This window comes from Tyto alba, unplaced genomic scaffold (genome assembly GCF_018691265.1).
Source record: "Tyto alba isolate M040663 unplaced genomic scaffold, T.alba_DEE_v4.0 Super-Scaffold_45, whole genome shotgun sequence".
Lineage (NCBI taxonomy): Eukaryota > Metazoa > Chordata > Aves > Strigiformes > Tytonidae > Tyto > Tyto alba.
This window is the reverse complement of record NW_024881321.1, coordinates 5,478,877-5,494,976: the sequence shown is the minus strand read 5'-3', so window position 1 is coordinate 5,494,976 and position 16,100 is coordinate 5,478,877. Positions and strand designations below refer to the sequence as shown.

The window sequence follows — 16,100 nt, the reverse complement described above, 5'->3', positions numbered from 1 at the left end:
AGACAGATTCACTCAGGTAAGCTGGGAACACAATAATCAATTATTTTTAAGAAATGAATTCATAATCAGTATTCCTAAACATGTAAAGGTCATGGAGATTGCTCAGTTTATTGTCTGAAAATGTAAGGCCTTTGCTCATTAATAGGATGTGGGAAAGTTTTCAAAGCTAATGTAATTCGGTGCCTGTGGGTCACATTTCCAAAAGCATTCAGATGCTTAAAGGTTCTGGCATGAAAAGTTCCACCCCGGGCATTTTTCTTCATCTTTTGACACCCAGAGGTACTGAACAATAAGTGTTGTCACGCTCTGGAAGGAGGCAGGCCAGCTGAAAGACCAGGCTGCAGGGCTAGAAGATGAGAGATGTGGTTTCTCCCTCCAGCTACTGACATTGTCCTGCAGTGTTAAAATAGGCCATAAACTTATCACACCCCCTACAAAACCTCATTTCTACCCATTTGTAAACATGGTACAGTTTTGCTCACTTGCAGAAAGTGCTTTAAGATCAGTGAATGATAAAAAGTGACTATTTTCGTTCCAGGACAAGACTTCAGTTCATTGTCCAAGGTCTTGCTATTTCTGCTGACCTTGCCTGCAGATATGCTAAATTGTGAGTTACTGTTAACTGTGATAAGGCTTCTCTGGTGTGAACAAATATTCATTAGGAACTTAACTAAAGCAATTGTTTCAGTTTAAATAGCTTAACAGTGATCCACTGAATGCAGATTAGGCTACAGATCCTGTAGTATGGTTCACGTTGATGCTGAAGATACGGAGTTTACATTATGAAACTCCAAATCTGTTCATTGCTTTTCCCTTGCTGTGGAAAGTTCATCTTGAAAAATAGTGATTATAGCATCTCAGTTTTCTTAGTATGTGTGTATTCCTCAGGATCAGCTAGGACTTCTTGCAAAGAAACTTTTGCAGAAAACTTGTGTTGCAAATATGCAAAGTGAGTATGTGTATATAGTTAGAGAATTAGAGATTGCCATTATGGAAATGTTTAGAAGGATGTCAAATCAGGGAAATATTAATCTTTTAACCTTACCAAATCCACTCCTTAAGAGCGTGTTTTGTGCTCACAGCTAATTCCCACACACCATTCAACTTCATCACTCTTGGTCTTTAACAAGCATATTGTAAGTCAACACTGAGCACACAATGCTGCGGAGATCATGCCTCACAGCTGGCACTGATGGCTGTGGTCTTTGGTGGTCCCTAGTTGACAGAGTTGGGTAATTAGGCTTGAGAGCTCATTGGTGAGAGAAGCCAGAACTGAAGTGGACTCCTTTTTTCTCTGATTTTTCTTGCTTATGCCTGAAGATTTTATGCTATTTCCTGCTCTCAAAAAGGAGGAACTCATCTTCTCCCAGTATCACTTATTGTGTTTTTTGCTTTGGCAGTTACCCTACTTGTGTATTTGGCAGGTGGTCCTGGATATTTGCAGTCCCTTGTGCTTACCTTACCCTCTGTGTGGTAATTTTTGTTAGTTAGATGTCACCCATTTGTAACTACATCCATCTTTGGTAGTCATGTTGCTCACGTACTTATGCAAAATGCTTATACATTGCATCTTGCTATGACATGAACATTACAAAATATTTACATTCTGTTGTTAGTAACACTATCCTTGTACATATTTGAGTTGAAGGCAGGTTAATATTAATTATATTCTGATTAATATGTTTATAATTTCTAGGTGTCACAGACCTCTGTTTTGCTACACCTGCATATTTGCAATGTTGTCCACCTTTCTGACCTGCCTTTCTGTGGCACAGCAGGCTTGTAGCCTTTACTCTCTTACAGTCTGAATGCTGGTGGCCACACTGTGTGGTGACCTTGTAAAGCAGATGGATATTTTGTCAGCTTTTCCATGGCTATTTCTGCAGTTACTGAATCTGCAATTGCTTGCTGGGGAGGAAAAGGAACTGTATTCAATGACTAATAAGGCTCTTTGTGACTCTACCTCAAAGACACAGAATCCTTTGTTCTCTCTAGGGAAAGCATCTCTTTCCCTAGAAAATAAGGTCAAGTGAGCCACATCTCTGGCCATATGATGTAGTATCATTTGTAGAAATGATGCTTGGATTAACTGGACAGTTAATTGTTGCTTCCCCTTTGAACTCATTCTGTCACTGTGATTTGGGAAGCTGCATTCCTTGGTGGATAGAAGGTTTGAAGAATGAGATCTTCCTTGACTTTGTCCCCAGCTCTGCTACCATTTTCCCTTGTGACCCTGAACAAACCACTGCATACATTATTAAAATACTGAAATAAGTCAGCCAGGAAAAAAATGTTTTGTATAAAACATAATTTTGTCTTGGTATGGTTGGCATTCCTTGAGATAATTACAAGGGAAGTCACTGATTCTGAGGGCACAGAGCTATCCCAATGCTCGGGAAGATGAGTCTCTGGAGTGGTGTTGTGTCTGGTGCCCTCTGCTCCTTGGCAGCCCTCTTGGGCAGGACCACACCTCAGGTGGCCTAGGGATGTGAAAAAGTATGTGCTGCTCATGCTACGTGTTTGTTCTCCCTAACAGCCAGTGAGTCCGATCCCTGGGAAGCCCTTGACCCACTCTTACTCTTAGCCTGCTCATACCCTCAGTTTACTCATGAAGGGGGAAATCTGACACCTGCTTTATGGTGAACGCTTAGGTAAATCAGGCAGCTGCTGTTTATATCAGTGTAATCATTTACTGAGGTTGTGCTGGATAATGGGATGGCTGAAACGTTAACTCAGTTTTTGCTAGTGTCCTCATACTTCTCAACTGCCGAGGTGTTTTGTCATCATCTGGATGAGTCAAGCAAGCATTCCTGGATAAAGCATTTCCATTTTTCTTCTTGGATAATGAGGGAAAGTACATTGGAATAGGAGCTTGCAAGCAACTGATGCAGTCAAAAGCAATAGGGGTACTTACAACTAAGGAAAACAATGTGAAAAATGTTTGCTTTTGGGGAACACAGTCATGGATCATATTGAGAACTTAGGCAAAACTAACCATGATAGCAAGGGGTTTTTTAATTTAACAAAGTGTCATCCTATGCAGTTCACAAAGTGAATTGTGCCCAATGATACACTCATGAGTTCTCCCCGTGATTTGGGCTTCACCTGATGGCTCTCTTGCAGTTTATTGAACTAGCCATTTAACTACTTACATATTAAAAACCCTAAATTAACTTTCCTTGGATCTATCTGGCACTAAGAAAGGAAAAATTCTAGGGTTTACAATGTATGACTTGGCATGATTAAATGGTGAAATGAATAATGTTTTAATGAATGATTTGTAATTACTTAATAATTAAAGAGCTCATGAATATTCTTGAACACCCTGTGGAAAATCTAAATTGTATGCTGATTTCATCAAGCATTCAAATCTAATCAGATTTTTTTTTTATAGCACCATTTTAAACATAGTCTACGAGAACATTGCCAGAATAATGCACACAGAACAGAAAAATGTCATACTATAATAGCTTTGATTTTTTAGTATAAGTTCTTGATTTTTCCATGCAAAAGATTTTTCTACACTAATGGACTGCAGCTGAACTCTCTTCCAAGTCCCACAGAAGCCAGTCAGGTTTCATCAGTGGTTCAGTGACAGGTTAAGGGTCCATCAGTTTTGGTTTGTAAACTCAGATGAATGGTAGCCGCTTGCTGCAGGGAGATTGGTTCTGTTCACCCCTCCTGGAATCAAAGACAAAGAGAGACCACAAATAAAACAAGAAGGTATAAAAAGGGAACTGTTTCACTCCTGACATGAAATCATTCAATCTCAGCTCAGTCTCTGGAAATCCAATTTTCTTTTAATTTGTGTTTCCATAGTATGTACATTGCAGCTTTGGGCAACAGTTTAATAAGATGATGTTTTCTCTTGCTAATCCTGGAAATACTCACCCCACAGGGATAGCAGACTTTCAAGAGCAAGGTAAACTATGTGAATCATAAACCATCCCAGGTTTTTCTTAACTCCAGTAGTCAGGGTCAGGCAAATTTTTATGTTAAACAGGCTGTTAACTAGTCTTCCAACAGCTCTGAAAAGGGATAACAGAGGCCTCTGGATGATGGTTGTCAGAGATCCATCATACCATTTAAAAAATGACCCCTGCAGGCAAAAAAACCTCCAGAAGCTTAACAGAAACTGCAGGTTGCTATTAAATTCTGAAAGCAGTTTGGTATGCTTATATATGCTGGGATGGAAGAAGGACTGAATAGAGGTCCTCTTCCACATGGATGTCGATACAGTTATTGCTTGTGGGAATATCATTGTCCTGTAGAGCTGCATGAATAATTCATTTTTAATTCCATATTAGATTAATTTCACCTCATCCTCTCTTCATGAATTGTCCTCAAATAAATTGTAATTTTCTTGAATATATTTGTTATTCAGAACAGACTATAGCACTCATGAGTAATTCATTGCAGGTAGGTGACATTCAGAATTTGAGATGTTCAGGATGGACACAGAGGTCATTGTTGTGCCCTATTACATAGGTAAAACTTACAGAATCAAGTTTCTACTTCCAACATGCATTTAAAAATCTGAAATTCACTTGCTTTTACTATACTACAATGCTAATTCTAAATTCACCATATCAGCAATAGCTCCAGTAGATTTGCTGGCTGGAATACTTGGAAGTAGGAATACATGCAGAATGAATTAATTAAAAGAATCTGAAAGAAAATATTCATGCAAGCTTTTTATAACACCAAGTCTAGTCTGGTGACCTGACATTCTGCAAAACAGATTGAATAGAGAACTTATTATCCACCAACCAGCTTGTCCTTCGAAATTTGTATCTCAACTTTCCTTCTTTAGATGATATAAATGAAATATGACGTTGATCAGAGTTTATCACTTCAACTTTTTTTTCCTAATACTGCCATTTTCCCTTATTCCTACCCCACAAACCCACTAAAGATAAAAAAACATAAGTTTTTGATAACTTCTCAGTTTTTCTGAGACAGAAAATAATTTCCATGGCTACAAAGGGAAGCTATTCACTTGAAAACAAATGTATTTCTTATAGTAGAATTTTTTGATCAGTGGAGCCATAAAGTTCTTTCATCTGGTGTTTGTTTTCATTACTGGTCATGTAACACTTGCCATTTGGTAAGTTCCTCCTGTCCAGAACTGGGTTTCCTTCTGTCCCTGAACATGTTTATGAAGGAATTCATTCTAATCTGCACCGGCAATGCTAGTTAGGTGACCTGCTCTTTCAGCCCAACAGGTTTTCTGCATAGTAGAGTTAAACATAGGATATGTGAAAATGGCTAGAGCTTTGTGAATAAGAGGTAAGCAAAGAAAAATGTGGAACAAATGACTGGGGATTGGAAAGGACAGGGCCATAAAAAAAGTCCAAGAAGGGGAAATCTAATAGAAGTAGAAATGTGAAGTGGCAGGGAAATCCATGGAAAGCTTGCATTTTCAAAGGGAGGAAAATCACAGATGGAAAAAGAGAGGAACAGAGAGAAGGGTTGCTCAAAAAAAAAAAAAAGAAAAATCCCATCTAGATTGGGAATGGAATAGACAGGGACAGTTCTCTACTCTGAGTCTCTCCAAACAGACTGGGTCCTCAAGAGTTTTTCTTTGGTAGGGAAGGATACACTTTCATCTGCACCTTGAAGCAAGAGCATGCATTGTACTGCTATTTAGGCACAGGGGGAAACTCTTCCCTTCACTATCCTGTGGCATTTAAATTTCATACACTCTTGTAGATATGGCTCAAGAGGAATATGGCACCCCAAGGCAAACATTTATGGAGGCATTTGTGTTTTGCTTCTGAAAGATACAGCAAGTATTTTTGGCACGGGGCTTTGAAGTTACAGGGCTCACCTGATATATCTGAGCAGGTAGTATGGTGAAGTCAGAATGTCTTTTAGCAAGTATCTCTCATGAAGTTGAAAAAGGATTTGCTATTCACAGAGGGTTTTATAGTGACAGAGAGAGGTCCGGTCTGGTAGGCATCATGTTGTGTGTTATGTCAAAAGCAGAGGGAGAAACCCTGCAACTGTAACCCATAGATTCTGTGTCCTGTTACAGGCAAGGATCTCCAGGAACCTCCTTGACATCTCTTCACTGGTGTATTATATATGCCTTATGTTACCTCATGAGGAAAATAGACCCCGTGCTCAAACCCCTTGACATAATAAGGGAGGCAGGATGACATGAGAAAGGAATAGAAGCTACAAAAGCTCCTAGTTCCAAGTAGGATTTGGTTCGTTGTTATTTGTGTGTTGTATGGTGAAGCAGAGTGCAACTAACTTCACCAGCAGCACTGAGCTGAATATCAAGTACTTTAGGTCAACACTGATAAAGAAAAGGAGAAGCAGAGTGGGAAGGAAAAAGGGACAGGTACGAGAAAGACAACTGTGGGAAGTAGAGAAGAAATTATGAATGCTCCTGATCTGAAGAAGCCAATATCTCAGCTTGGGTCCATGTCAGTCTCTTTTGAGTGAGTAAGAGCAACCTTTGTAAATAATCCAGCCTTTCTGACACAGATTTTGGCAGGTCTGTTTTGTGGATGAGTTCTGGTGAGAAGGATTAGGAATTAAACTACATGCAGGATTAAGTCTGCCAAAGACTAAGGACAGGAACCAGGCATTGCAGTGTTTGACTGTGGAGTTCTCAGCACCAGAAAGAAACATAAAATAAACACAAAAGGAAAGTCTCACTCATCTTACCAGAAGCTAGAGTATTATCTCCCTATTATATCTTCTGATTTAACTAGGCTGAGTTCAGCATTCCACAGGAACATTCAGTAAAGTAATACTACAAATTGAAGGGCAAATGTTAGTAGAAATTCAGGGTCTTGCTTTTATTCCCTTGTCTTCCAAAAAGAAAAAAAGCTAAAATGTGTAAAGCAGCAGCATATGAAGAGCAGTAATTTAGGAGTCAGATGCCATTTAGGTTATGAGCAGAATTAGTTTGCTGCTCTCATTACAGGGTCCAGTGGGTGCAGCTGTGCTTCAGCAATCCATTTCAATGCATGGAGCAATGCATCACAGTTTGCGGATTCTGCTTTGGATCTGCCCCTTGGAGAGACACCAGCAGGTTCGGCAGGCCAACCCTGTAAGGTGTGCGCACCTTTATGCATTCCCAAGACTCGGCAGCAAGTGGTTTAGCAGGCCTGGAGTGTAGCGTATTAGTCTATCTTCGCTGGGGAGGGCCTGTCTCTGCAATAGTAATAGGGATTTCAGGCTGGTGCATCATGTTGCTTTAGAGAAAAAAACAGATCTGTCAGACCTGAATTAAGATGGATTTTTGCTGAAAGTTCTTAGAATTGATTTCTTTCCAGTTTCCTTCTTGGTAAGTAGTCAGCACAGTTGGGTTCAACTTACAAAATATCATTGATTTCTCTCCCCAAACCACAGATGATTCAGCTTGTAATTTTCTCTACAATTATAGAGCAGGTCTCCTTAGAAACTGCTTGTATCCATTCAAAGTTTCATCTTGTGGAAACCACATTTCCCTTCTCTTTGGCCAGATGTGCTTGGCATGAGTCCAGACAAAAAAAAAAAAGGAAGAAGGTACGATAAATATTCTTCTGCTCTTGTTCTCTCTTTTCTGCTTCCTAAAATGACATTCAGAGCATTACAGTTTCAGTTATCTCTGAGTGCTTTGGGATCTCGGATCATCCCAAGCGATGGGGAATAGCTATTGGGCTGCTCATGGCTCTGCAACAGAAACAGCCAGCATATTGCCTAGCCTTTCTCCTCTAAGATAGGACAGGGTGCAACACAGAGGTCATCGTTTCCCTACTCTGATACAGTGTCATGCCACCAAAGGCTAGTCAAGCCAAGCTGATTGCAAAATTGGCTCTGCCTTGGCTGGTTGCCATATGTTTCTCCTCATATACAACTTCAACAACACACTGGGGAAGTCTCCACCTTCTCTTGGCAGTCTTGGTGACTGTTAAAGCAGCCCATCCTCATGCAGGGAGTCCCTGTCATGGAAATTGCTTGTCTTCTGGGTTTGAGAGATAGGCTCAGATAAACCACAGGACCTAGTTTGGACAGATAAATCATAGGACCTAATGACAGTTTGCAGAGCTTTGCAAGAGGGAAGCTTGTGCCGGGGCAAGGTCACACGCAGAGTGTATCTAACCTCTGTTTTCCCCTCAGTAGTTTTCTGAAAAGGTCAAGATAACATTAAATTCATTTTACATATATAAAAAACCTCTCAGATCAACTGCCTTAGTAAGTGCAAAGTAGGTCTGTGCTAGCAACAGAGTCAAAAAAACTGTCCCAGTTTGCCCATATTTTGATTTTCACTGTGCCACAAGAAACCCCCAGAGGGATTAAATTTCAATCATTACAGTGGCTGTGGATTGACACTTGCGTAAAAGATGTTGAAATCATATCTTTTGTGTGGAAAACTTACATCCATACCAGTTAAGAGATCAAGAAGGCATAAATAATAGACACAAATGAAAGTGATACCTCTTTAGGGCAGAAAGTTGCAAGTATGTATAAATGTGTTTCTATATATAACATACATGCACTTATGAATGTGTATATATATCTATATAAATGTATAGATACATATGTTTGTGCACATACATGAACTCAAATGCACACGTGCATAACAGCTATGCAGAGGTATTAAAAATATGCAGAGAATATTAAACCCCACTACCTTACTAATAAACTGAGAGGGATCTAAGAAAAGATATAACAAAAAAAAAGAGATAGATCCCAGTTTTATGAATGTGTGCTCTTCCCTTTTATTCCTTTCTCCTTTTCTCTGTAGGGAGAGAAATCTTTGTCCTTCAGGTATTTATATCATGCCAGCTTTTGCCATCATAGTTCTTTGTTCTGGAAAATGAAACCGCTTCCAGTATTATATCTGAAAGCTTTTGCTCTCCCAGTGTTTTTTCTCAAACACAAGCAGGTGGGATCTGGTCTTCTGGATACCTTTGTGTACATTGCTTTAAGTGTATTTGTGTATCAGGCCCTTAATCTGAACTATTCATTCAGCTATCATATGCGTCTAGCGGGCAAATTCCTATCTCAGAATGGGAGGCAGGATGGGACACAGCCATCACCCCAGCATTTCAGCTGGCACTGTAAAGTTGTTTTCTCAGGCTAGACAGGTATTCACGTGGAGAATTCATTTATATATTTTTTTTCTGATGTGGATAGGTGCCTGCCTGTTTCTGTGGCATCTACAGGGCAACAGCTAACAGAGACTTTGAATAAACTGTCCCTTTGGGAGAGGATTTTCACATAATGCCAATATTGAGGTCTGCTGGTAAAACAATGTCCCATAAGGACAGAGCTGAGAAGCTTTTCAAACTCTATTAAATTTACATAGGCTCCTACCCATTTCTTAAATCCTGTTCAAACATCCTCATGTACAACAAATAACTTCCCAGGCGCCTTAAAAAAGCACTGACGCATAGTGCACATTTACACCAATGCTCTTATTTCAAATCCAAATATTTAGTAAAGGGGCTGAAATTACCTCCGTCCTTCCTCTATACAAATGCAGGCTACAAATACAACATTAGACCCAGAGAAATATTTTCCTTAGAATTACTCTTGACTCTTAACTGATGGTGGAATAGGTTTTGGTGAGGACATACTTTTTACAAACACCACAGACTGAAATCCAGGTCTTCCCTAAAATGGGCAGTATGGGTGGTTTTCAAGAGCCTGCCCAGCAATCACCTAAATCTAAGTGTCTAGCAGCTTTTTGGGGCATCCTCTTGGAAGGATGCTCTGGGACATGTCCCCAAGACATGTTCATTGATGCCTCTTACAGACATTGCAGGAGATCAAGATCTAAATCACACCAGGAAACTCCTTCTAGATGAGATTATTGATGTACTGTCTGTGAAACTGCACTCGGCTTCAGAAAGCTACTCTGTCTTCTGAGTAACACAATGCAAGATGAGTTCTGTCTTTTGTGATGAGCAGCAGTGGATGAGGATTCTTGTGCTAATTTTGCAGAACAAGGGGAAAACAGTGACCAGATTTTTCTACCCACTCTTCAGTCTCACCGCAAAATTTTTGTAAAAGATGTAATTCCTGAGTGTTTGCCATTTGCAAAACAGCAGTTTTTCCACTGCAGCTAGATGCATAATTCCTACAGGTGCTGATACATTTCATCACCTCTTTTTCTTTTGCTCTTGAATAAACTGTGAATTAACTATGATCATCCCAAATGCATCTATTACCTGGTACTACTCACTGCACACTTTTGACAAATAATCCTTGGCTTGTTGGTTCTTCGTGAATGTCCATATTCCAAAGATTCATGTAGATGCATAAGCCATGTTGTATGTGTCTTTCTCCTGACTTAATTGAATTAATTCTCAATAGTAGGGTTTAAGATTGTGAATTAAAAAATTAATTTCTATTAATATTGCAATACTTACTAGAAAGTTACAGTCTCACTCACTCATTTGTTACTATGTTTGTAGTAAATTGGTACAGAAAGTTACAGGGGTTCAAGGGTTATATTTAAATAGGGATTTTTAGATTTTCCAGATTTTCAACAAACTTCACAGACCAAAATCCCCCGATGGAAGTCAGCAGGACACTGTAATTCCATTTCATTAGGACTTAAATTAAATGTTCCACCTCTGACTTATTAGCACAGCTGAAGCTGACTTTTTCGAATCATAAGACATTTTCAGAGGGTTTTGTTGGGTTTGTTCTTTCTGCCTTCATGAAGATATCTGTTTGCTGTCTGGTTCTCACAGCATGGACATGTTCTGCTTCCCAAAACCTCTGCCTGATGTTAGGATGCATGATGCTACTCATTTGCACTCCAGCTCTCAGCAGCCCTATGCATCCACACAGAGATGGTTTTTAAAGGCTGGGCAGGGGTTTCACACGGACAATCAGAACTGTCAGATGCACTGTAAAACAGCACAGATGTGGTCATTTGAAAGAAACGGCAGTGCAATGACTGAGGTTGTGAAAAACACTTAGATCTGTTCCTAGAGCTCTCTGTCACACTTTCTGTCTCCTTGTCCTGTACCCCTGTGTTGCTAAGATATTTGTCAACAGAATGGAAATGATACTGTTCCCAGAGAGAAATAGATTTTAATATTAATACTATCTCCTGTGGAAAAGCGAGAGTGAGTCAGAGTTGAATAGAGTTTGTTTTATATACAAAGTCTTTCATTCTGCAAAGTACCTGAAAGCACAGTGCTGCAAATTTAATGCTACCAGCTCGGGTGGCTGTGTAGGCAAACACAGCAGGCTTTATGCATTAAGCAGCAACGTGTGCTGCTGTAGCCATTAGGAGCAGTTTCACTAACAAAGAAATAGGGGAGAAACGATCATCACAGTATTTCTCAGTGGGCAGTATTTGATAAGTGCCACAAGAAGCTTTGAATGCACACTGGGCTGAAATCAGGTAGGATCACCTTGCTTTAAATGGACTCTGTTTTGTCTCTGTCTTTCCAGCCTTCTTTGGCTACCCCTTTATTTATATTCTTCCTCAAAATGAAGCTGTTCTGCTCTCCTCAGCAGTGACTCCTATATTCATGCTATCTTTATTTCCTAACAAAATAATATAATACAGTTTAAAATGTCAGGATTCAAAGATACAAAGCTCAAACAAAATGAGCAGCTTTGTTTTTTTAAAGTAAGAACTCCACCTATCCTTTTAGTGACCTTTCTGTCATGTCTCATCCTATTTGTCCTGTGTCCTATCATGTCCTGATGATATGTCCTAGCAGATGCTGTTATAAGTAGCTGGTGCTCCCCCACACTTTAATTCCCTGTGGGGAAGGCGGTTACCTGCTGAAGTAACCCTGCACAGCTCTGCGTGCTGGTGTATGGATATTGCTGTCAGGTCAAACAATCCTGGCAAACGAGAGGCCATGGTTACTTCTGCTTCTGCTCTGAGATGCTGCTGTTTGTGGCAGACATAAGAGGAAGGAGGAGAGAAAGAATAGCAGAGCTGGGGGAAAATATGGTGTTTTGTTGATGCTTGCAGGATCCAAGGCAGATGGTCAGTCACAGATGGATGCTTTGGGATGGCAGGTCAGCCACAACAGCTATCACTCTGGTTGTTGGCTCACTTCCCCAGTTAACTGTGTGGCCTGGTCAGCTCGCTCGCTCTCTCTCTATTTTTTTTTACAGATCTTTCCAAGTCTGGGCAGCTCTGGATGGCTCGTAACATCTCAGCCTGTTGGCTGCAGTACAGTCAGTCTCAAGATGGTTGAAAAGCTGAGTGCAAGATGGAGAGAAAAGACAGTTGGTGGAAGAGGAGCTTTAAGGGAAGGGGAGACAGGAGGTTTGCGTGTTTTCTGGTCCTTGCCCATGCAGTAGATATGATTGGGAAGGGCTCCAGTGGGGATCTCATGGATCTACTGTAACTCATCAGGTCCAGAATGGCTTTGTTACTGGAGTTGAGCAGATACAGGCTGACCCCTGCCCTTTCTAAAGTCCTCTTTCCCTCTCTCATCCACTTTTTTTTTTTTTTAAGGAGGTAGAAAGGGAAACAGACTCATCCCTTCATTATCTTATTTCATTACTTCTACTGTATCTTTTAATGAACTCATTTCTGACTCCAAGCAATTTCTACACATTCCTTGGGCTTTTTCAGCTGGAGGGTTTTATTGGTGTAATTCAATATCCTTCTCCTCCTTTTATATCTTTCCCATTTATGCACACTGTTCAAGACTAAAAGTATATTTATAAATCTGGCGTACACTTCCCAAGCTTTTATTCCCAACTAGTGTAAGCCAGCAAAGCCTCAGTCATTACTGTGCCCTCCCACAGGAGTCAACAACTGAATTTAAGGAATCCTCAGCTTTACTAACATTAATAAGAACTGGCAAAAATGCTTTACTGCTTTCTTTCTTCCTGGCTCCATGCTTGGGCTATTAGTCCCCAACAGGTGAAGAGCTGAACTGGCATGACTCTACACGTTGAGACTTCGAGCTGCCATTTTTCAGGCTATTGCCATCTGCCACCCAAAAGTACCAATCCTTTTGGAAGTAACAAAGGAGGTCTTTGACAAGTGTTGCATCATGAAAATATTCTTTCAGTGGTTTAAAATTATTAAAATGTTCCAAAATAACCTTCACTCTGAGGTTTTCTTCCCCTGCTTCATTTAATAAAGTCCGCCTGCAAGAGAACAGTGGAAGAAGGAAAAAAAAAATAAAACAAACTCTTTCAAGGCCACGTGAAATTACTTTTGAATCAGATGCAAATTCAGTCCTGTTGTTCATGAATTGCGATGTGCAGCCTTTCTCTGAAGGGTCCTGAAACAGGGCAGAAGTGCTATCTTTACAATACCATGAATCTTTATGACAGCAAACCTATGAGGGAGACACTGTACCACCGATACGAGCTCAACCTCCAGCGGCAGAGCTCACTGCTGGCGTTGTTAAGCACAGCAGCAACCTAAAGCAGTTGGAGACTGGAGGATAAAGCTGGGGCTGGAGGGGGTTATGAGGAGAGGCTTAGGGGCTCTGCAGTCACCATACACACACACAGACATACACACACACACACAGAGTCACTGAGAAAATGTCTGTCCCTTTCTGCATGCACTAACAGCAGAAGTGTTAAATGTGGACAGACAGAAAGTAAGTCAATGGGCTATTGGTCCTGTCCACCAACTTACTTGATAGCCATGGCCTTTCACCAGCCGTTATGTCTTTTGTCTCCATACTTTGCAGCTCATTGAAAGCTGGAATCCCCCGGCTTTGTGGCACAATTAAATTAGGGCTGCAGCCTTTTCCTGACAGAACACAACCAGCAGCACCTCCTGGAGATATCCAATGGCCTTCCCAAGCATAGCATGAGTTCATTGAATACCAAAGATTTTAGTATCACCCAGGGATGATTAGGTCCCAGATAATTAAAGATTATTTTAGGACACAACTAACATTTGTTGCACCATTTAGATTTCTAGGATAAGATTTTCTCTACAAAGCACTGAAAGAAAGCATGAGATGCTGAATGTAGCCAAACAGTTTCCTTCTCCTGTCTGAGCCCACAACCCTGATATATCAGACTGGATCACTGCTGCTTTCACTAATCTCAGCAGGAGTAGTGCTATGTCACCAGGAGATGCTGACTGCCAACAGAAGGCTCAGCAGCTCCAGCTTTTAATTGCAAATGGTACCTTCGGACTCCATCATTCACACTTGGCAAAGGCCAGCCAGTGTTACAGCCTTCTGTTGCTTTGACCAGTGCTGCTGTGTCTGTGCTTAAGATAGCTTTTAAGTGTTGCAGGAGGCTTCTTCTGCACAAGCTCTTCAGCACTTTTAGGTGTATGTGTCCTTGTGACCCCCTGGGGCAGCAGCAATGAACTGCACGTATATTCAGCTCACAACAGATTTATTTTCATCTCCCCCACCTGGCATTGAGGTCACATCACCCAAGAAGTCACATTTTTACCCCTCCTTCCTTGATCATGCTTGTGACAGATCCTCCAGGACAGCCTCAGCTAGAAAGAACATCTCAGCTGAAAGGGTTCAGCTGGCTGTTAATCAAATGGATTGTACCAACATAAAGATCCCAGGAAAAGAGAACTGTTAGCTTCTCTCTGACCATAACTTTCTGTTAGAGTCTTACTCTGTCTCTGGTGGATATAATATTGAAGTGGTATTAACCTGTTTTATTTCCCTTTGTACTATCAAGATCCAGGAATTCATGTAGATTAAATTCTAACAGGTGCACGTGGTGTATTCTTGTCCTCTACATCCATGTTAAAGCATTAAAATATATCTTAGCTTTATACATATATAAAAAAAAAATCCAGATTGTTTTTTCTGAACTGTGTGTTGATGTGAGTGATAGAGGAAAAGACAAATCTGTGATATGAACAGTCCAGAAATGGCTTACAAAAGACAGCATAAAACTGTTCCCATCTGTCCATGGCAATGATTTAGGCTGGGATTTTTAAAGGCACCTGATGTAGTGATGTGTCCAAAGCCAGAATGCTTTGCCAAATTCACAGACTTTAATGTGGGATGAAGAGCATCACTGCATGGCCCACATTTGAAATGCTCCACTCTTCTAACTTTCTGGGGTTTTTTGCTGACCAGCTTTATTCTTGTTTTGAAGGAAAACTACTTGAATGAGACCAGTAGTTTTGCTTTCTCTCTGTTCTTCCAATCAGCTGTAGCTGTAGAAGTAATACTTCAGTCTATTTTTTCCCATTTCAGAGTCTTCAGTGTGTGTCAATATGTCTACTGAGACTTGGCAGATAGATAGACGTGCTAACTGGCTTTTCTGCTCCTCCACTCCCTGAGGAGCTTTCATCCCTTTAATAACAACTTTAAAAACACGTTCTACCTGAAACAAGCAAGGAAGAATTAAGACTCTTCACCCCACTTCTCCAGCCTTTGACAGGACACCAGTGATCTTACCCTATTCTTGGGCCCCTTGAACACACCAGCCTACCTAATTCTCTTGAAAAGTGACAAAGATAGGGATGAAGCAAAGGAACCCTACTCTTTTGTGAGATTTCAAACCTTCTTTAAGGTTTATTACATGCCCTCAATGGACTATCTTCCAAAGGAAGAGATAAAGCAGAGAATTGGGTACAGGTGCTCCTGACAGAAATGTTTTGGGTTCAAGTAGCACAAAACCAGCACTGCTGATGCCTTTCTCTGCTGCTGTTGTTGAACTATGAGAGGGACATACCTAAGAGTTGCACTAGCTGGCACTTTTTCTGCAAACTGAACTGGCTGAACTACAGCTAGTCGAAAAAGTACCATCTAGGTTGTTTTTCAGAGTAAAATCGGGGTTTCAACTTAGAAAACCTCAAATTTACCAAGGAAAACCTTTGACTTGGTAAGTGTAACCTTAGTTTAGAAGGTGGGATAGGGTGTGATATATTATGTTACAGCCCCCATTTATCTCAAAAAATATATCTGAGTGAAAAAAGAGACCCATCTGTTTTAAATTGCAAAATAAATGCTTTCAAAAGGCATAAAGAAATTCTTACAAGTTTAATTAATTTTGTAGTTACTAAAAACTCCCCCAAACTAAGATAGCTATGAATGTGTACAGGAGTATATTCAAACAACAAGCTAACAACCTAATAAAAATATTTACTTACATTGACTTTGATTCAATTAGAGATTTATTCTAATTATCCAACAGAAATTAACTACCTTTCCTTA

At 40.3% G+C, this 16,100-nt stretch overlaps 1 pseudogene; it reads right to left on the bottom strand.

Moving 5' to 3' along the window:
* Positions 1-3,580: 3,580 nt before the first annotated feature.
* Positions 3,581-6,642, bottom strand: LOC116965031 (annotated as a pseudogene).
* Between the last annotated feature and the right edge of the window lie 9,458 nt (positions 6,643-16,100).